The sequence below is a fragment of the Cupressus sempervirens genome, chromosome 6 (genome assembly GCF_028749045.1).
Source record: "Cupressus sempervirens isolate cs-2001-9-10 chromosome 6, ASM2874904v1, whole genome shotgun sequence".
Classification (NCBI taxonomy): domain Eukaryota; kingdom Viridiplantae; phylum Streptophyta; class Pinopsida; order Cupressales; family Cupressaceae; genus Cupressus; species Cupressus sempervirens.
This window is the reverse complement of record NC_143123.1, coordinates 546,955,913-546,978,450: the sequence shown is the minus strand read 5'-3', so window position 1 is coordinate 546,978,450 and position 22,538 is coordinate 546,955,913. Positions and strand designations below refer to the sequence as shown.

The window sequence follows — 22,538 nt, the reverse complement described above, 5'->3', positions numbered from 1 at the left end:
TGTATATGTATATATACATATATGTATATATACATATACATATATGTATATATATATATATATGTAGATATGTATATATATATGTATATATACATATCTACACACACACACACACACATACACACACACACACACACACACACACACACACATATAATATTTTTTTGGTGCATATCAAGACATGTGGCATCTATTGTCTAGTTGTTGTTAAAGATAGGTTTTTCTAGTTGCCTAGAATAGAGTGTTAGCTATTCCTGACCTTGACAAGAATCATCCAACAGTGCTAGATATACATATATGTATATATATACATATATGTATATGTATATATACATATATGTATATGTATATATACATATATGTATATGTATATATACATATATGTATATGTATATATACATATATGTATATGTATATATACATATATGTATATGTATATATACATATATGTATATGTATATATACATATATGTATATGTATATATACATATATGTATATATACATATATGTATATATACATATATATGTATATATATATATATATGTAGATATGTATATATATATATGTATATATACATATCTACACACACACACACACACACACACACACACACACACACACACACACACACACACACATATAATATTTTTTTGGTGCATATCAAGACATGTGGCATCTATTGTCTAGTTGTTGTTAAAGATAGGTTTTTCTAGTTGCCTAGAATAGAGTGTTAGCTCTTCCTGACCTTGACAAGAATCATCCAACAGTGCTAGTTTTAAAACATGGATCAACCTTCCATTGTGTTTTTATATACTAACCATAGGGACCTAATAGAGATGCATGTGTTTGCAGAGACTAACCATAGGGACCATATGAAAATGACTTGCAGAAAAAGGTTGGAAAATTGATCCTCTTCTACAAGACAATGACAAGAACATGAGTTCTAAAAGTATATACATATTTCTAATTTATCGTCATGCTAGAAGATAAGGCCATTTAAAGATGTTGTTATTCACTTGGTTGTTATTGTTCATGATTGGTGGCACCACAAAATGATCATAATGGGACATGATCTGAATACTTCTTATGAAGAGTTCACTAAGAGGCTGATTGAAAATTTTTACCCTAAACATCATTTTAAGAAGATGACGTAGTTTGAAGAATGTTGTTCATTAGACACCTACAATGCTGATTTTTAGAGTTATCAATATTGGCCACTAATATAACATAGATGAGGTTGATGGCACTATTTATGGATGGACAAAAGCTCTTAGTCCATGAATAAACTTTAGTCCAAAAGATCTATGTTACAAAATAAATCATGTAGAGGGAAAGGGTTGAATTTTAATGTGAGCACCAATCCATCAAAACATATGAATAGAAAGTTTACAATTTTTGGACAAGTATGAATAAACTAGGACTTTCATAGAACAATTCAACTCTTGATGACACCTAATTTTTCTTTCAAAGCCATATGTGTAGATATAAACATTAAGTATGCCATGTCCAATTTTTTTGCACATATGCACATTAGTTACACCAATTTTTTTTTCAAAACAATACGTGCAGATATAAACATTAAGTACACCACTTCCAATTTTTTTGTAGATATACACATTAGTTACACCAAAGTTTTGTTTCAAAACCATGTGTGTAGATATAAACATTAAGTACAACATGTCCAATTTTTTTGCAAATATACACATTAGTTACACCAAATTTTTCATTCAAAACCATATGTATAGATATAAACATTAAGTACAACATGCCCAATTTTTTGTAGATATACACATTAGTTACACCAAATTTTTATTTCAAAACCATATGTAGAGATATAAAAATGTCCAAGTTTTTTGTAGATAATATACACATTAGATACATCAAAATTTTCTTTCAAAACCATATGTGTAGATATAAACATTAAGTACAACATGTCCAATTTTTTTGTAGATATATTTTCCTATGAAGAAAGACCATGCTTGACAATATGAACCCAGAACAAAATAACGAGACAATGGCTACATTGTCATCTCACTTTCGAAGAAAAAGTAGATAAATGTAATTGTGCTTGTAAAAAGTGTAAGGGCTTAAAGAATTGAAGAATTCTAATCACAATAGCTTAGAGTCATTATATGCAACATGGTCATGTCAAAGGGGGCCATAATTTTCATCCATTGCTAAATATGGATTTCCTACTAGAGGAACATGGAGGTTTGAATACCCAAGATGAGGATAACACTCCCATGGAAGAAGATGATAATGTGCCAGAGGACATGATTAAAGAAGATGGTATTGGAGCAGGTGATGAAGATGCTCATGATGATGGTACTAGTGCATTTGATAATGATGATGAAGATGGTCTTGATATACCTTTACTTGAGAAGGCACACAAGCCCCTATACCAAGGCTCCCAAATAACTCTTCTCTATGGTATAGTGTTGTTGGTTAACTTGAAGGTTATGAATGGTTTATCCAATGTAGAAATGTCACATATGTTAAGGTATGCCATTTTTGTCATCTTCAATGTTAGCATACAATTACTATTCATTATATAAACAATGCATATTTGTTTTTGTAGGTTGATAGGTGAGTTTTTGTTACCACCATCAAACATTTTTGCTCGTTCGTACTAGGAATTATCTACCATTATGAATTAAATTGGAATGAAGTATCAAACAATACATACATGTCCCAATGATCACATTCTATATCATAACAACATGAATTTGCAATAGAATGCCCTGATTGTCATATTAGTACATATCAGTCAGATCAAATAACAAAAAAGATGCCTCACAAGGTTCTTGAATTGATTGAGTATGTAGGACCTTGTTACAATTACAACAATTGGATGTGGATTGTGCAATATCAAAAAAGTATGCGTAGGTATGCATTGTCACCAAATTATATACAATGCAAAGAAAATGATCAAAGTAAAATGTTCACTATGTATATTAATGGAAGGCCAAAAGAAACAAGGAATATTTCACTATTTATAAATAGTTGTCAACCTATGTCAACTAATAAATTGGCAAATTGTATATTCGAGGCAATGCTAGGGAAATCACATATTTGTATGTGCCATAAAATCAATAAGTGCAGGGGAAGAGCTTCTAATAGATTACAATTTGAATTGTGTAGATTGGTGTGTATAACATTTAAACCAATTTCCTCCAATTAATATTGACTCCAATATACAATCTACTTTATTATTAATATTTTTTTGGTAAGTCTATTATTTTCATTTCACTGCTGATTGCTAAGAATTACTAATCTTTTTCATGGGGCAACACAGATAGACCACCACATCACATAGCTAGGGATGCACCATCTCACACACCTTCTTCAACATAGGTAAACCTTAATTATTGTAATTTTTCAAATTATATATAAACAAATTTTGTATAATTTTTTTCTTTTCTTTATGGCTTTGGAGTTATTTTGATGGAATTTTACTAAAATTGAATTTTGTAGATATATGCATTAGTTACACAAAAAATTTCTTTGAAAACCATATGTGTAGATATAAACATTAAGAACAACATGTCAAATAATTTTACTTTGCTGCTGATTTCTAAGAATTACTAATCTTTTTCATAGAGTGACATGGGTAGACCACCACACAGGTGAGAATGCACCATCTCACACACCTTCAGTGGAGGTAAACCTTAATTATTGTATTTGTTCAAATTATATAGAAAAAAATGTCATATTATTATGTTCTTTTCTTTATGGCTTTAGAGTTATTTTAATGGAATTTTACAAATATTAATGTCACAAATGATAGAAAAAAGCTAAAATGATAGCAGATCAAATACGATCTGAAATACGAGCGTCATTTTTACATGACATCTCCCTTAGTGTTGACCCTATGTTCACAGCATGAAAACTCAAACAAAGATGCAATGATGAAATTGTTAAAATTATCATTGAGTGTGACACAAGCAAGGAGAGAGAGGCATTGAAAAAAGAATTGGGTTGTAGGGTCAATTCTTTGAAGGTAAGCAGTAATTAATCTAAAACAATAATAGAAGTTCAATAGATGTTTATATGTTATAGTATATTATGGATCATGATCTAAAATATCATGTGTTCTATTATAGAAATATGTAATAGTTATGACACCACATGGTGAACATGGTGAGGGTTGTAGTGCACAACCTTCATGTAAGTAATACTTTCTTTATTTGTTTTCATCAACATTATAACACTTAATTTTTATTTTTGGATGCTTCTAGCTAGTATCTCATTTGATCTTTATCCATTGAAAATGTCTTTTGCTAACAATATTGTATTCTTTAGCTCATGATGAAGTGTAAACGCCTCCTTTGGTCAAAGATTTGATATTATAGAGTACATTGTCAGCAATAAGGAGCATGCAAACATCCTCATCTTGTTGGAATTATAGATGGAGTAACTGAGAGGGTGGGGGGGGGGGGGGGTGAATCAGTTACTCCAAAAAAAAATCCATAGATCCCTTAGATGTCTTCAAACTTAGTTACTGCAATGACTCGATAGCCACATAGAAAAATGCTATAACTCGATAGATGTATGTTAACTTATTAATCATTCACAAAGATTTAACATGCATGCATAAAAGAAACAACATCAACACAAGAGATGCCATATTTAATGTGGAAACCCAATATGGGAAAAACCACCAAGTAACTAGCTACCAATTTTCACTCTTCTGAAGTGAGCCCTATTAGGAGCCAACCCTATTAAAGGTTACAAAACACATTGTTAGGTGTGACCCTATTAGAGGATTTAAACACCTTGCTAAGAGTGGCTTTGCTAGAGGACTTTAGAACAATTCAATAGAGCTATCCACCTTGTTAGAGGGTTTACAAAAATGGTTGTTAAAACAACTCTGTTAAGAGATTTAGGAATCACTACTACAATGATAAAAAAGTAACAATGAATTGACTTGAATGAGATGCAACTGATCTTTGTTGTTACAGATCTCTATTCTACTTCACTAGATCCTCTCTGATTGAATACACCTTTGTTGTTCCTCGAGGATATTAGATCCTTCTTCAAAATTTTCTCACATCTTCCTCTTCACACAATTAACTCACTTGCATGCTCACTCATTACAATTTAGATTTCACAACTAGACCTTTTATTTACACCTTACAAATTGTCCAGTCAGCTTATTTACAAGTTATAATTACTAATAATTATTACATCAGTCGGCTACAAACTTTACACAAAACAATTAAATTTTATTTCCCAAAACAATAAAACCCTTCATTGGTCAACCTTGCTCAGTAAACACCAATCTAGAAATGATTTCCAATGTTAACCAACTGAAGCTCGATAAACACTAAGAAATTTGCAAAATCCTTTGGAGACTGAGTGAACTTGGTAAACACTAATTTTCCCTCATTGGCCTTGTGAGCTCAGTAGAAACTGACTTCTACCATAAAATCCTTCAATGCTTGATTGAGCTAAGTAGAAACTATCTTCATAGTGTAATATTCAAGAATGCTTGGCAGACTCTATAATTCACTTTGTAGACCAACTGAGCTTGGTAGACTGTGTCTTTTGCTTTGCTGACCAACTGAGCTTGGTAGACTCTATCTGATAACTGATATGAAATTTGTGTAACATCAAAGACAACACACAATTGAACAATTGTATCCAACAATCTCCCTCTTTGGCATTGATGGCAACACAACATGTCATAGTAGATGAAATTTGAGAACAAGTCTTTTTTTGATAGAATATTTGTCCCTCTTAGATTTTATTCCATAAAATTCTCAAATAAAATAATCTCCCTCTATGAAGGAATTACATAGCTTCTTATCAAACATCAAACTCTCCAGAAAAAAATTCAAATTTTAGAAAGATATGACAATATACTCTCCCTCTTTGAAAACACATGCCAAAGACAACACAAGCCAAATGAGTAACAATGTACCTTAAGTACTGATTCATATGCAATGTTCTCAAATTATACTACACCAACTCAAAGATCTTCAACTTGTTACATGTTGATGCATCATTACCCCCTAACTTACCTCTTAGATACAAGAATGCATTTTTAAGTAATGGCTTGGTGAATATGTCAATAGTTTGTTCCTTTGTATGGAAATATTCCAATCTGATCTCCTTATCCTACACTAATTCTCTGATAAAATGATATTTTATTACAATGTGTTTGGTTTTTGAATGCATCACTGGATATTTAGATATGTTGATTGCACTTGTATTGTCACAAAACATAACAATAGGTTTTTTGATTTCCACTTTCATGCCTTCCAATAATTGTTTGAACCAACCAATATTAGAACAATTAACATACTTTGCTTCTAATATAGATTGAGATGTGCAATTCTGCTTTTTGCTTGTCCAACTAACCAACCTCTTTCCAAGAAAGAAAGCTCCTCCACTTGTACTTTTTCTATCATCAATGTTTCCTGGCCAATCTACATCAGTAAACACTTTCAAATCCAAATTTTCTCCAAATTTGTACCATAATCCATAATCTTCAGTGCCTTTCAAGTATCTTATGATCCTATTGATTTCCATCATGTAATTCTCTTTTGGTTTTGCTGAAAATCTTGCTACAATACCAACTACAAGAGCAATATCTAGCCTTGTATGAACTACATATTGTAACTTTCCAATCATATTTTTATCTTTAGGCCTGGGTACAAGAGTCCATGTTTTGTTCTTCTCTATTTTCTCTATCTCTTCATTCATAGCCTCAATCCAACTTTCATTTTATAATGCATCTTTGAAACTTCTAGGTTCAAAATCAACAAGTAAACAAGTACCTTTCAGCTTACTTCTTTTCATAGTACCTTCAAATTTGTCTCCAATGATCTAATCTAGTCCATGATGTCTCCTAACATACTTGGCTAATATAGGTTCCTTGCCTTTTGAACGAATTGCATTGTCATCCTCTTACACTTCAACTTAAGGTTCTGATTGCTTTGGCTAATCTGACTATTGCTCAAGTCCTTTAAACTCAGTAGGCATTGGATCAGTAGCATTTGTATGTGACTCAGGTTCCTGTAGCTCAGTTTGAAATTTTTGCAACTTAGTTACTAAATACTCGAGAGTAGAAGATTCCTTATTAATAGGTGTATCTGACACTGTATCAAGTTCAATGAAAACAAATCTTCCATAATCTTCTGGTTCCTTTTTGCTTTCTTCTTTAGTCCTTTTTGAAAACTCATCAAATTTCACATGTGCACTTTCTATGACTTTGTCAGTAGACAAATTCAAACATCTATATGCTTTACTCTTGCAAGAATATCCCAAAAATATTCCTTCATCGCCCTTCACATCAAATTTACCTTTTCTAGATTCTTTTAGAAAATAACATTTACTTCCAAATACTTTTAGGTAACTTACATTGGGTTTATAGCCATACCATAACTCATAGGTGGTTTTGAATGAGTCCTTCTTCAGTTGTACTTGGTTCAAGGTATGAACTGCAATGCTAATAGCTTCCTTCTAGTATTTGATAGCAATGTTCTTTTCAATCATTAAAGTTCTTGCACAATCCATGATGGATCTATTCCTCCTTTCAGTTATTCTATTTTTCTCAGGAGTTCTAGGTGCTGATACTTATCTTTTGATTCCCCTTTCAATGAAAAAGTTATTGAACTCATGGGAGATGAATTCAACACCTCTGTCTGACCACAAACATTTTAGTCTTTTCCCTGTTTCCTTCTCTACTTTAGCCAAATGCCATTTGAACTTTTCAAAAGCTTCTGATTTCTCTCTCAGGTACATGAGAGCCATCATTCTAGAGTTATCATCAACAAAAAGAATGAAGAACTTTTCTCTAGTATAGATTTCAATTCCAATAGGTCCACATGGGTTAGTATGCACAATTTCTAAAACTTCTTCAGACTAATAGTTCTTACTTTTAAAGCTAGTCTTTCCCATCTTACCAATTTGACAATTCTTGCATAGACCACCATCAGGTTTCTTTATACTAGGAATGCCCTTACTTTCTTAAATTTGCTTATTTTCATTGAATTATCAAAGTTCACATGACATAACCTTCTATGCCATAACCAACTTTCTTCAACTTGAGCAATAAAACATGAACATTCACCAAGTTCAAGATATAAAAAGTTACCTTTAGTTTGTATGGCTGATCCAATCATCTTTTCTTTGTGATCTAGTAGTCTTTCCTTTCCTTGCATGAATTCCACTTTGAATCCAATATTGATTAGTTGTGCCACACTCAAAAAATTGTGTTTTAGACCTTCAACCAAATAGGCATTATCACATACAAGATCTTTGGTTAGTGAGATTCTTCCTCTTCCTTTTATGTAATAAGGTTCATTATTACCAAATCTCACACTACCATCATCATAAACTTCAAAATGTTTAAACTTAGTTTTGTCACTAGTCATATGATGAGAGCAACCACTATCTATGATCCATGTATCATTTTTGCTCACATGAGAGATAAGTACCATTTTATCTTCCTCATCATTATCAGATTCATCTTTCATAGCAATGTAAACAATTTCATATTCTTCATCATCAGAATCATTAGAATCCTTAGCCATGAAACATGTTTTCTTACCTTTGTCCTTGAATGATTTAAAGTCTTTCTTGCTATTGCACTTGTGACCTTTATTCTCATCCTTATTTTTCTTGTTTGGGCATCTAGAAACAATATTTCCAATTTCCTCAAATGAAAAATAAATTAGAGGAACCTTACCTTTGTATTTTCCTCTGCCTCTAAAATATTTCCTTGCTAGTAGAGCTTCAACCACCTCAAGATCACTGTTAAAACTTTTTTCTGATTCTTCTTCACTTTCTGATTGGGAATCGTTTATCTTCTTGCCTTTTTCTTTGAGTGAAATCTTGGCTTCAAATGCTGATTCAATGTTCCTAGAAGCTGGAACATAGTTGTCATAGTTATCTAACTCAAATGTAGTCAATCTTCCTACTATGACCTCTAAACTTATCTTATGATTTTCTTTACATCTTCTTTCTTGAGTTATAGAAACTCTAATTGGATAAATGGGAAGTAATGTTCTAAGAACTTTACTTACAATTGTTTCCTCCTCAATGTCTCGTCTAGAAGCCTTGATTGCATTGACAACTACTTTGACTCTTTCAACATATTTGGCAATGTTTTCATCCTCTCTCATCCTCATATGATCAAATTGTCCTCTTAGACTTTCTACTTTAGCTCTTCTCACATTATCATCATCTCCATAGATATCTTTCAGCTTGTTCCACATTTCAAAGGTAGTTTTATAGTCCTTGCCATCATCAAATTCTTCATAGCTTAATGTAGATGCAATGTCTATCATCATGGTGTTATGAATCTTCTTCTCAGCAATATCATTAGAATATAATGTGCTAGAAGGAGTTACATATGCTTGATCAATATATTTCAATCCTGTATCTCCAATGGAAGCCAGATGGAGTCTCATGAGACCTTTCTGTGCTAAAAATTTATCCCTGTTAAGCCTTTGAATTTTCCTCTTGTAAGACATCCTGATCTTTAGCTTAGATCCTTGAAATCCTTCCTGCAAGCACCAAAAGCTCTGATACCAATTTTTGGAATTATAGATGGAGTAACTAAGAGGGGGTTCAATTAGTTACTCCACAAATAAACCATAGATCCCTTAGATGTCTTAAAACTTAGTTATTGCTATCAATCAGTGTCCACATAGAAAAATGTTGTAACTCGATAGACGTATGTTAACTTATTAATCATTCAAAAAGATTTAACATGCATGCATAAAAGAAACAACATCAACACAAGAAACACCAAATTTAACTTGGAAACCCAATATGGGAAAAACCACCAAGTAACTAGCTACCAATTTTTACTCTTCTAAAGTGAGCCTTGTTATGAGCCAACCTTGTTAAAGGTTACAAAACAAACTATTTGGTGTGACCCTATTAGAGGATTTAAACACCATACTAGGAGTGGCCTTGCTAGAGGACTTTAGAACAATTCAATAGAACTATCCACCTTGTTAGAGGGTTTACAAAAATGGTTGTTAAACCAACTCTGTTAAGAGATTTAGGAATCATAGCTACAATGATGAAAAAGTAACAATGAGGTGACTTGAATGAGATGCAAGTGATCTTTGCTATTATAGATCTCTTTTTTGCTTCACTAGATCCTCTTTGATCGAATACACCTTTACCGTTCCTTAAGGATATCAAATCTTTCTTAAAAAAAATCTCACACCTTCCTCTTCACACAATTAACTCACTTGCATACTCGCTCATTACAATTTAGATTTCACAACTAGACCTTTTATTTATACCTTACAAATTTTCTAGTCAGTTCATTTACAAGTTATAATTACCAATAATCATAACATCAGTCAGCTACAAAATTTACATGAAACAATTAAAATTTATTAATAAAACAATGAAATCCTTCATTGGCCAACCCTACTCGGTAAACACTGCTCCAGAAATGATTTTCAGTGTTAACCAATTGAAGCTCAGTAAAAACTACTCCAGAAATGATTTCCAGTGTTAACCAACTAAAGCTTGGTAAACACTAAGAATTTTGCAAATTATTTGTTGACTAAGTGAACTCGGTAAACACTAACTTTCCTTTGCTGACCTTGTGAGCTTAGTAGAAACTGACTTCTACCATAAAATCCTTCAATGCTCGAGTGAGCTCGGTAGAAACTATCTTCACAGTGTAATATTCAAGAACACTCGGTAGACTCTATAATTCACTTTGCTGACCAACTAAGTTCGGTAGAATCTATCTTTTTCTTTGTTGACCAACTAATATTGGTAGACTCTGTTTGATAACTGATATGACATTTGTGTAACATCAAAGACAACACACAATTGAATAATTGTATCCAACACGTCTATGCCCACTACAATTGGTAAAACCTTATATTTCTATATTTTGTACTGTGCTAATCATGCATTTTTTTTGTTGGGTGGATTTTGTACTCATGTACCTATTTTTTGCACTAGTATTGGTTCATTTGCAGGGGCATTGTTGTTGAACATTTCCTAGAGCAGTCTATTTGACTAGTATTGGTTCATTTGCAGGGGCATTGTTGCTGAACAAGAAAACTATGATTCCATTAAAATTATGAAAGCTTCCAAGTGCTTTTAAATTGTTATTATTTAAAATGTAATTTTAGTTTATTTATACATAACTCATTTTGGACTGATAATCCCTTTATGATTTTGTAGGAAATAATGTTTTCTTTGATCATTTTTTTGATATGACATTGAGGCTATTTGGATCCACTGTGTAAAAGGTACATAGTTTCATATCATTGCTCCAAAAAATTTCTTTTCTTCCAATTATTGTAATACATTAAAGTTATTGATATGAAAATTTAATTTTTCAATAAAGGTGGAATGAATTATAGGGTTTTGAATTAAAAAATCATCTAATTACATCTTTTGAGGACCTATTTGGAAAAAAAATTGACACTTCCCTACTTCTAAAAAGAGCATCAAGGCATAAAAAGACTATGAGGGATCAATAAAGAAGGGGTCTAAAGGAGAACCCAAAGTATGATCATCCTTCTATGATTCCACTGATGGAGTGGAATGATATAATAGAAGATGAAAAGGAGAAAAGGCTACATGAAAATAGAGGAAATGAACCAACATAGGGCAAAAGAAGGTACGTCATGATAGTATTAAATACAATGTAATCATGCACTAATTAGTGATCTTTGTAAATATATAATCTAACATGTTTGAAATTGTTCATAGACTATAGGACACATCTATAGCTACAAAAACAAGACTAGAAAAGGTTGGCCAACACAAACTTGGCTCCGGTGGCTATATGAATCTTCAGTCTCAACTTGTAAGTAGCAACAATGAAATTTAATATATATTTTTTTAATATAATGTTGCAAACAATTTTTTTTAATGAAACCATACATGCAAAACTTATGATATTAAGAAAAAAATATAGGGCACATAATTCAATGTGGAGCTCACGGATGAAGATAAAAAAATTTCCTTGAAGGAAGGCTATAAAGTCGTGGTTGCACACCTATGCCAAGAATATGAAAATCTTGCCCAAGAATCTGGTGCACCAAATGAGACATAGGTAAATTGGTTAGATGAAAAGTAAATCAAATTTAATAGTTGAGAAATTTCTTTTTTGGTGTTAGTTTTGAACATAAATTGACTGCATAGCAATGCACATAACATTTCGCTGCATCCTTCATATCCTATCATAGAACCTACTCATGATGAAAGCCATGATGTGCATTATAGTTGTGGAGGCATTAATTTCCTATTGGAAATTAATTATGCAATTATGAATACAATTTAACATCTTCAATTACAATTTGACGTGTATCCTTTTTTTGAATATTTCAGAGCATGTTGAACATCATGGTGAAGGAGTGGAGCAGGTTCCAAGTGTTCAACATGTTGATGTGGTGGCAGATCAAAATGTTAATGTATATGATGTGGCATTGCTAGGTAAGAAAAATGCATGTTATGGTGTACCACTTTATTAAATATTTGTAACAGTTAAAAAAAGAAAAAGAGTATGCCAATTTAACCCATTTACTTGTTCTTGCAACAGAGCCCCCTTTAGTGCAGCAACCTCCTACTCCTCCAAATAAGAGGAGGTATCATAATTTGACATTACATGTGCCACAAAAGGAGGAGAATGAGGAAAATTTTGATGCTCCTATCACCCTTTTTCTTAAGAAAGCTAATAAAAATAAAAAGAAGAAATTATGTTTTTAAAATGCTCTTTGAGATACCTTGTTTGATAAACTTTGTTGGATAATGAAAGAAATTTTTTTAAAGTAATTATTTATGAATATTGCGTATTAATATTTATTTTTATTTCATGTTAATGAATATTGTTATGTGTTAATGAAGTCTTGATTAGTATTGTGTATTAATGAATTTTATGTGATTGTATTGATTGAATGTTATAGTTCATAAATGGATGAATAAATGAATGAAGTATGTAATTAGATGATAATGGGTAATTTAGTTTGATGTTAGGGGGAGGGGGGTGAGTCTAGATGAGCTTCCACCTTCATGTGGTTGACCTTGTTAAGTAGAGAATATTAAAGTATTCTTGACACCAAGTGAATCTCAAACTAAAATACCAAGGAATCTTAAACCCAATCCATCTACCTCTCATCTTCTCATCCTATTAAGTCATCTTTTCCACCACTTTTTTGCATATTCAATATTCTATTATTTACAATCTTGATAATGGTAGCCTCCATCTTGTCAGTAAATTGTTTCTATCCTATCCTTTTATTTTTTTAATGCATCTATTTCTCTCCTACCATAACTCCCATATGACAATAGATGGTGTTGTAGTCGACAAGACACCATTCAAACAATCTTTATTTCGAATAGATGTTTTCCTTTGGTCTTAGCTATTGTTAAAGGTAGCATGGAAGATGGATCCAATATCATGATCATTGTCAAATTTGAAGAGAAAATGGATAGAATTATGTGGTTGTGGTAGAGCATATGATCAACTATTAGTATCCATGTCTGTTCTTTTTATTTATTTTTATTGTTTCTATATGTTTCTCTATTTCATGGGCATTAATGCCTTTCTTTGGATGTCTCATTTGAATAAAAAATATACATTTCTTTATCAACATTTTTTTACATTCTCTTGATGTAATTTCTATGGCAAGGAACCTAGTTCTATTATTTTGTGTAGCACTTTTGATTCACTTTATTTGAACTACATAGTTTAAAATAAGTCTTCATAAATTCCCACCATCAACTTATTATGTATTAAAATTTTTGATCTGTATGCTTTATTGTAATTTATTACAAGCATCCATAAGTACAAGATACTTTAGCTCCTTCTAAGAGTCGACATGCTATCACGTTATTTCTCCTTAATAAAGAATACAAATCATTAGCTACAGAAGTTTCTTTTATAGGCCTCAGTATCCTTTGGAGGGAATACTTATTTAATAATTTGGTTTTATAGGCCATGGTGGTAGTGATGGGCTGCATGGATATGTACTATCACTAGATCAAGTTGTTGAAGGCATAGTATGCATAAATAAGTTCCCATATTTTTAACAAATATAGGAAGATATTATTATAATTGTGCAATAATATATTACACCACCTTATCCTATAGAAAATGTTTCTACAAAAAGTAAGATTAGAGAACTTGGAAGTGCCATGCTTTTTGTTTGGCCACTCAATAGGAGGGGTAATTATCTTAAAGGCAGTATTCTTTCCTTCTTAATTTAATGGGTCCAAATTATTAAGATCCTATTTGGAGAATTCCTTGACTGACATGATTTTGATAAATAAGTTGGATTTACTAATTCTAGTTTTCAATCTTAAAGTAATTAAAAACATTACTTTTCTACCTCTTGTAACTTATTTATTGTCATTATTATTATTAAATGTTTCTAGCACCTACTCACCTTGACTTTCATATAATACATGTTTGAAGGAAACATTAGATCCTTATGTCAAGATAATGGTATGAGGAATTGTCACAACTTCTCCAGCACTATGTGTTTGGATTGCACATCCAATTTTTGTGGTAAGACTCTAAATTTTGAATTGGATTTGTTTTTAAGAGCATCCACCCTATATTACATTGTTCAAAGATGATTTAAGAAGTATGGAACTCATAAGTGAGTACTATGATGTTAAGGGCATCTATCAATATAGGTCGGGGGATCAATACATTAATCTTGGCACTTATACATAAATCAATTTCTTTAAAAAATAATTAAGAAGCTGCTAACATTAAAAAATAAAAATAAAAGGTTCAAACCAACTTTAAGACAGAGCAAATTTGAACAAGATCTTAGTATTTTTTTTAAAATCTTATATTTAGATAAAAATGAATTTGATAAATGTATGCTTGAATTATGGTAGGCAATTGCACCATTATTTTCACTTGTTTTACCAAGATATCAGTTGAGTAGAGCAAGTAAGAGAGGATCAGTTGTATCTCATGATTCAGAAGCACTTGTTGCTAAGTACTCTGATCCACTAGTATACATTGGACCAATTTGAGTGTGAATATGCTATGAAGTACTTCAAATATACTCATTTTTGAAACAAAACACAAAAAGATGAACTATTCCCTTTTTAGTCCTCCATGGAACTACAGGCACCATGACAGATCCTACTACATCTCTGGATTTATATGATCAAGCAACTTCAAGTCATTAAATAATAAAGCTTTTCCAAGGACTTTTTCATGATTTATTGTTCGAACATGAGTGAGATGAGGTCGTTAGTGACATCCTTGATTGGATGGATAATAAATTGGAGTCCATATGTGGTCCACATTTGTCTCTTTGCCCCTGCACATTTCAAGAAAATGTAATAAAATATCTTGTTATTAAAAAAATTAGTCTTTCTATGACCTTCTCATGCAAAATAAATATTTTATTAGTGGCATTTATGTGATGAAGAACTTAAAGCTAGTTGACGACCAACAGCTGATGTTTTCACCTTGAGACTGACAACTTCAATAATGACTGAAGTCATGTTAATTCTTCATTGTCTGGATAAGATGTGTGGTTTTATGATCTTGATAATTCTCATTAGCTTGTGAAGTTCTTCTCTTTTATAGGTCAAGTATTCTATAAAATATGAAAGAATGCACTCGTGATTAAACAAAATAAAGTTGCTAAAATACATTAGGTGGTTCAAAATTTGCTAAAGTAAGGTTCATCTAAATCTCTAGCAATAATTATCAATTGCTTATGTGAAGAATTTTAGATAATTTAATGTCCTCATCTATTCAATAAATATCCTTGATTCTTCTCACTTTTATTAGGAAAATTGGAAAATGGAAGCTTGTTGCCAAAGAGGATAGATCTAGAAAAAAGTAGGATAAGAAAAAGATGGCTAAGGACCCAAACAAGCCAAAGAGGTTTGCTATGGCTTTTTTCAGTTTTCATGTATGTAAGATTATAATTTATTGAGTTTATGATATGCTATACTGATTATTTCGAGGTACTAGATAATAGTTATTTGAGTTAATCAAATATCTTATCTCATTATCCAAGTCACGAGAGTGCTAGCTTTCTATCTCTTTGATCTTTCAATCAATTGTAATTTTCAAGTGAACTGTAATGAACAATATCAATATTTCTAACTACATATGTCTTTGGTAAGTAAAAAACATATGTATTTAGGGTTGAAAGGAGATGCATTGAATTTCCTAGTAGAGGAAAAAATAATTTGATGCTTACAAAGTGTTGTACTTTTTAATTTTTGATTAATATTGTCATGCATGTTTTAAAAACTTTTGTTAAATATACTAATTACTCAAAACATGTTCTTGATTTAAGGGAGGATTTCAGTAAGACTTACAAGGATAATCACCCCAACATGGAGTCTATATATAATTTTATGAGGAGGGTATTTTAATGTCAGTTGGGACTCATTCTTTTGAAGAAATTTTTCTTAATGAAAAAACATTAGGACTATGGTAGTATGGGAAAACAAAAAATGTTGATAATATCATTATTTTTTTACTGTATTTTTTGGATTTCATTGGTAGCATTCACCTAATTTTAGCTGGGCATATATGGTTTAGGAAAGTTTCATTTAGTCTTGTTCCAAGTTCTATTGATATGATTCCATATCAATTCTTTCCATGATTTTCAAGTAGCAAAGAGTTAAGGTTCTTTTAGGGCCATTAATTTGTAGTGCCTTAGGAAAATAATTAGGAAGCATCTATGGATAGGAAGAAAATGCTTTATTGTAAATCCTTTTAATGAAATTCTTAAATTTTAGCATGATAAATTATAGTCATCGTAATGCACCTTTATCAACAAGATGAGCTCTTATTGCAATCAAGTGAAAGCCTACAACCTATGAGCACAATAGTCCCATGAAGACATATGTCTTATAGATATGTCAACCCAATGATGACACCTGATCTATGGATGTAGTGATCCAATGAGAGTTTGAATTTTGGTGATTGTCAGAACAATGATTCTATTTATGCTAAAAATTTGTTGTCATGGAAGATATTCATGTGCATCCTAATGGTGATTGATGAAGGGTTTGATCAAAACAAATCCATAAAGCCTTCGAATACCTACATGCAAAAACCTATTATAGAAGAAAAATATGAGAGGAGGCAAGGGTTTTGCTCTGAAAAATATGCTAATGTATTCTCAAAAATAGAAAAGATAAAAAAAAAATTACAAGAGTTCAACCTTAAAGGTGCATGAAAACCCTAAAGCCTAAAAAGCTAGGTTGCACATTATAATTAATATAAAATATTAATTATATGCACCTAAGAGATAGCTTAAGAAAACTAGAGTAATAGGCAACTTATATAATTCAATCAAAGTGATTTAATTAATAAATGTAAACAAATAATTACTCTAACACCCCCCCTTAAGCAAAGCACAAGAGGTAAGCTAACCTAGCACAACTATGAAAGTAGGAAAAAAGGGTCCTGGCAACAAGGCTTGATTAGGTACCCAATACAAGGAAATCTCTGTAAACTAGAGACAAAGGAGAAAACCTAGTGGGAAAAAATCCTCTCAAAAAAGAGATGAAAAAACAACAACAACAAAAATGGCTCAAGAGACTCTCTCAAAACCATAAGTACAACTAGCCCCCCCACGAGAGAGGAAAGAGACACCAAAGTCCCCCCAAAATGATGGAGCCCCTGTAAAAAAGATCAAACTAATGGAATTCCAATGTGGAAGAAACACGAGTACAAAATATGGAAACCCCTGAATGATTGGAAGGCCTAACTGATGCTCAAAGGATAAAACATGAGGATCAGGAAAGGGAATCCCTAATTCAGGTGTACTAACACTATCATGAAGGAGGATATGAATGTCCTCTATAGAATCCTCAACAAGTGCACCTAGAGGCTCGATGAAAGGAACTAGAGGTTCAAGCAGAGCTGAAGAAGAATTATGCTAAAGAGAAAAAACCTCAATTGGATGTGATGTGGTAGTCAAAATAGGAATCTTGGGAACAATACAAAGTTCAAGTGTCCTAACTACACTACATGATGCTCTCGTGAAAGAGGAGAGTTGTGCTTTGATAGTGGAGATGGTGGAAAAAAGTGCAAGAAGGTGAATCTAGTGTCTACTTTGGCTTCTTCTTCTATGTATCTTAAGGTCACTTGGAAAGCAATGCTTGTGACTATGAACTTGTAAGTGAATCCATCTGAGTGAGCTTGGACTACTCACGAGTTAACCTATTATAGAATGTCTCAAAAGAGGGCATAACATGTCATGCACCTAGAGCATCCATAGTGGAGTAGAAGGTAGAAGTGAAAATTTGATAAGGACCTCAAAGCTTGGAGAGTATTAGAAAGATACACTCATCATCTGACTTTGTCTTTCCAACAACCTATAACATACATCAAAGAGACTTGAGTTTCATGAAGAAGTCGTCAATTCTGGTGATTGATTCAGGAACCAAGGAGGTAAACTCTACATCTCTCTGTAGAACCTTAAACTGATTCATTGTGCCAAAAAAGGTGTAAAACTTGTCCCACATAGCCTTGGGTGTAGTCAAACCATCTAGGTGAAACAACAACCCATCTAAAATATTCATTGCAATGAGGCCCATTTCCTCATCCATCTTATTGCACTTCATAAGAAGCTCATAAGGCCTTTGTAGAACTAATTGAGCCACATCAAGACATGATCATAACCCCTTTTCCATAAGCAATCTGGTCATCTATCCTTTCTAAGTATGGTAGTTGTGAGGTGTAAGGAAAGAAATATAAGACTCTGCCATTGAGAGAAGAAGACAAAAAGGAAAAAGCACCCCCCTATTTCTCAAAAAAAGCTTGAAAAACTTTAGATCTATTCTGTCAAGTCCTTGTTTTCCTTTTTCTCCCAATAATGAACAAGCTACAATAGATCTAGCTCTGATACCATGAAGGATTTGATCAAATTAGATCCACAAAGCCTTTGAATACCTACATGAAAAAACCTTTCATAGAAGAAAAAGATGAGAGGAGGCAAGGGTTTTGCTCTGAAAAATATGCTAATGTATTCTTAGAAATAGAAGAGATAAAAAATAATTACAAGAGTTCAACCTTAAAGGTGAATGAAAATTCTAAAGCCTAAAAATCTAGGTTGCACATTATAGTTAATATAAAATATTAATTATATGCACCTAAGAGATAGCTTAAGAAAACTAGAGTAATAGGAAACTTATATAATTAAATAAAAGTGATTTAATTAATAAGTGTAAACAAATAATTACTCTAATAGTTGATTCTTTGAAGGACCTCCCTAAGAATATAAAACTTGATGCCCCTAGTGGTTCATGGATTCAGACTCATGGTTGGTGATGGTGCCAATACCTCTACTCTATCTGACCAGGCTTGAACAATAGAAGCTCCCCTAGTCGCTTGCACAAACATCCCAAGTGCTAGATGCAAGCTCCTCCCTTAGCATCACTTTCCAAATAACCACAATGACACATTGGAACAACAACCACTATCAAACCACACTCCTAAATTTGTGCCAATAGAGTGAGAAAGAAAAGCATCTTTAGGGAGCTACACATAATAAACAAGCTACTACTTCATTCCACTCTTATAGATCTAATGTCATTGATTTCATTTGGAATTTGATACTAAATTCATCCTTTTCTCATTCTTGGAAATGGCTTTGTTTGATGGCCACAAGGAGCTTCTAATAAAAAAGCTCCCTCATCACTCGTGATAAGTAGCCTAACTACTAAACAATGGCTTGCCCTTCAACTTTCTTTACATTAGAATGAGAACCATTGTTGAACCATATTGCAAATTATGCCAATCATGAAGTTTCATAGAGACAACTTTGGGGAGTGCTTGCATAGCAATCAAGATGCTTCATAGCCCTCCAATAGAAAGGATACTAATGCCAATATTCAAAATCCGGAAAATGTTTCTTTTTTGAACACTAGCACTGATTCTATTGGAGGGTTGTTGGGAGCTTTCATTATCAAATCTCTCATTAGCCATGATAGGTTCATAAAAAATTGCTATAGTTCCAAGTAGCCACCTAATGCTAGACAACGACTCACCATTAGAACAACTTCAAAATTGCTTAATAAATGCATTATAGAATGGCAATTGCTACCAAGCCTCTTCTGAAATTGCATTGGTTGAGTGATCAAAGAAGATGATCTCAGAGAGAGTCCATAGGTAGACACTCATTGGGGGATTCATCTGCTCTATATTTTTTTAAAACAACTTAGTTTTTTTGAAATTTTGACCATCTCTTCAAGGTTTTACACCAATAATTTGTCAAATTTTTGACCAATCCTTTGGTCATGACCATGGCATCCTGGTCATGGGATGGGCCAGAAATGGTCAAAATTTTGACCAACTCTTGAAAGTTTTCCACCAAGAACTAGTCAAATTTTTGACCAACCCTTTGGTCATGACCATGGCATCTTGGTTGTGGGATGGGCCAAAATTGGTCAAAATTTCAACCAATTCTTGAAATTTTTTCACCAAGAGTTGGTCAAAGTTGAGACCAATTCTTGAAAGTTTTCCACCAAGAATTGGTCAAAATTTTGATTAATTCTTGAAAGTTTTCTATTAAGAATTGGTCAAAATTATGACCAATTCTTGGCAAGTTTCAACTAACATTTGGTTGAAATTTTGACCAAAAATGACAAATCATGGTCAATAGAAACAAAAATTTTCAATATATGTATTCGTTGAAATTTTGACCAACCTACAATTTGGTCACAATTTTGATGAGAAAAATTGTGATGAATTGCTTCATCAAAATTTTGACCAAATTTTGTCAAAAATTGGGACCAAATTTACTACCGTATCTCTCCCTTAGAGCACATTCAAGAGGTTGCAAATGTCTACAATATCCATCATATTATAGAAGATGGTGTGATCATTAGACTCCTAGCTTCATCGTTGAAAGGGAAAGCCCTACAATAGTACATGGATCTATCACATGGTTCTATATCAGATTGGGATGGAAAAAAGTGACTACTTGTCACTTTTAGAATAACTAACTACTATAAAAGATCCCCACATGAATGTATGATTGATTTCAACTAAAAATTTCAAAAGACATGGGATAGAATACCTACTTCAGTGAAACCTACCCCTGATAATGCCTTCTTACATTACCTCAGAGATTTTAATAGTGATATTGCCACTACAATCCAAACCATGGGAGGAGATATCTTACCCGATGCTTATGAAATAGCAATAAGGGCAGAAAACATATTGATACAAGGAGGGAAGTTAGCTCCAAGGCCTCCTATGCCCTTCTTCCCTGATATCCCAAATCACCAACCAGTCATGGCCCCTAATCCCACAACATCCAGACCACAGCCCCTTGCTTTGGTCCCTCAAGCTTACACATCTTCAAATGGAATGGATGAAATCAAAGAGATGATTCAGTCTATCATGTTGAACATAGATAAAATATTGTAGGGTCAAGAAAAGAAGTTGGAAGATAGCTTCTCTATGATGTAGAAGGTGAGCAACAAAGTAGTGACATTGGAGAGATAGAAAGCTCAAGGTAATAAGGCTCATCAATTGTAATATCAAACATTGAATAATGGTAGGCCTCCAAATCATAATTATGGGAATACTTCTTTTGATCAAATTAGGTAGAATAATCATGCTTCTACCTCAAATGCAAATCAAAGTAGGGCCATGGTCCCTCAATATAATATAGCTCAAGATCAACATTTTTGTCCCTCTTGCAATTAATCCAATTCCTATTCTATGTGTGAAAATGCTAAATCTTATTTGGCTTTGACCACCCAAGAGCCTACAGTAGGACACTCATTTATTGAGAACCAACCAAAGATGCCTCACATATGAAAATATAGGGTGATTGTTCCTTCATGAATCATTAGGTGGAGGAACATTGTAATGTAAACTAGGACTTCATTGCTCACAACACTAGAAGAAAAAGAAGAGTTGTTGAAGATGCTACCCCTCCTCCTCCTAATCAAGCTTCAACATGAAATGTAATACATCATGTCAAAATTTTGAACGATCAAGCCAATGCTCCTCAACAATAAGGAAAAAATAGTAATAGAGTAGATGTGAATAGTCCCAGGGCTATTCCAACTCAACCCCCTACACATACAATTCCAAGGCTTATACCAAAGAACCTAATGCCTCATTCAGTGTGGTAGAGTAGATGAAAAAGAAAAATGTGAATATTTCCATGTCAGATTTTGTTGCTACTATACCCATGCAGAAGAGGTTGTTGTATCAAGAATTGGAAAACATTGAACCAAAGCACTAGTCACCTATCATAGAAAGTGCCACAAGTCTAGTACAATCATCAAGGCAGGTTGAAACAAGTAAAAACATTAGACCTCTTCATTTTATGTTTCTCTAATTATAGGGGATAAACTAATCAACAACTACATGATTGATTTAGGGGCTAGTAGTTTTGTGATGCCTAGGTGTGTTGTTGATGCTTTAGAGATAAAATATGAGCCTATTGTTAAGGATGCATTATAGTTGGATGGTAGTACTTTCAAGACTATAAGGATCTTTAGAAATGTGGAAATGGCCCTACATTCATGCCCTAGTTGTACTATAACTCAAGATATATCAGTTGTTGAGGTCAAGCCACA

The 22,538-nt window shown here is 32.7% G+C and overlaps 1 pseudogene; it reads left to right on the top strand.

Annotated features, from left to right (window-relative positions):
• Positions 1–13,931: 13,931 nt before the first annotated feature.
• The window catches only part of LOC149553425 (caffeoylshikimate esterase-like), an 80,335-nt pseudogene continuing 71,728 nt past the window's right edge, over positions 13,932–22,538 (top strand).